Here is a 1,495-nt window from a genome sequence, read left to right on the forward strand (position 1 = left end):
CCTTGACCAAAATTGTACAAATAGTCTTCTACATATTCTTTTGTTTTTATATTTAGCTTTTACATTTTGCTCCTATTAAAATTTCATTTAAAGCATTCAGACACATCTTACACAAACTAGCATCCTCGACTGGATGAACTATTTTGGATCATTTGGAAGCACTTTTGAGATCTTATATCACTTTCAGGTTGTTATATAAATAGATCATCACTCACCTGTAATTACACTTGTTAACCGAGCGCCAGGCTACGGTCCTGATTAAGATGCTTCAAGTCTACTTCTTGTGGCGGCGGCGGCAGCTGCGGCAGCCGCTGCGATGCTAAGATGAATGCCTCTTCCGCCTTCAAGTCGTTCTTGTTCTTCGAGTGCGAGAACAAGATCAAGGCACCCGATGCCTGTTTGTTCACCTCCAACAAGGAGGACCACGCGCTAGGAAACATCATCAGATCGCAGCTGCTGAAGGCCCCCCAGGTGCTGTTTGCTGGCTACAAAGTCCCCCATGCCTTGCAGCACAAGACCCTCATCGTGTGCTGACCGCACTGGATGCCAGCCTTCACCCAATGCCATCACAGACCGCTTCCGCGAGCTCTCCCTGCTGGAAGAGCGCGTCCGACTGGCCGTCAGAGACAAGCAAGAAGGAATTGAGTAGCGGGCTGCACCTGGCCCTTCTCCAGGCACCAGGTGGACAAGAACACTTCTTCCAGCCGTGGGCCTCCTTGTAGAAATTCCAGCGAGCCCCTCACCCCTGACACCGATGTGTCCTGTACATAGAGTCTGTTTCACCTTCCTAATAAAGTGTGGCAGGAAAAGACCCAGCTGCGGGCGGAGGCAGAGGTGACTTCCAAGCAATGGACCGTCAGTTCAGCGGAGCTAGAGGACCTGTTCCGAAGCCACTCGGGGGCCTCATTTCAAAGCGGCCTGGCCCGGAGACCCAGATTTCTGTCTGAGAGCATGGCAGGAACAAACTCATCTGGACAAAAACTGGGAACCTGCGGCTGCCAGGCAGTGTCTGAAGCAGAGGGAAACTGAAAGCCCATGTGCTTCTAGAAGCCTCAGCTGCCGGACCTGCTTGCCTCAGCGTAGGGACACTTGATGGGGCCCACAAACAGCTCTCCCCGGGCCTCTCTTACATAGTGGAGTTTAATAAAAATAGTCACCGATAAAAAAGCAATCAATCAATCAACTTCTCATACCGGTTCTGAACGTCCTGTCCTAACACCCCATTCTTTGGAATTCTTACCCCGTTTCATGGTTCCAAGTTCTTCTGCTTTCTCCCTCGCTCTCCTGGGGCGTGGTCCTCAGCCTTGCTTTCCCCACTGTCACTTTTGGACCCATGGAGCACCGTTCCCAAACTGTGATCCATGGACAATTCAGCTTCTCCTTTCAGGCTCCAGCCTTGGACCCAGGGGCCTTGTGCCTTTTGAATGCCTTACTTGGTCATTCAACCCCAAAACCTCAGCAGTGGGGTAGGGGAGAAGTTCAACACCCTTAGGTG

At 51.2% G+C, this 1,495-nt stretch overlaps 1 pseudogene; it reads left to right on the forward strand.

The window, feature by feature from the left end:
- Nucleotides 1-262: 262 nt before the first annotated feature.
- Nucleotides 263-649, forward strand: LOC114896322 (annotated as a pseudogene).
- The last annotated feature ends 846 nt before the right edge of the window (nt 650-1,495 follow it).

Source organism: Monodon monoceros, unplaced genomic scaffold (genome assembly GCF_005190385.1).
Source record: "Monodon monoceros isolate NGI ecotype Baffin Bay Population unplaced genomic scaffold, NGI_Narwhal_1 Super_Scaffold_15, whole genome shotgun sequence".
NCBI classification, from domain to species: domain Eukaryota; kingdom Metazoa; phylum Chordata; class Mammalia; order Artiodactyla; family Monodontidae; genus Monodon; species Monodon monoceros.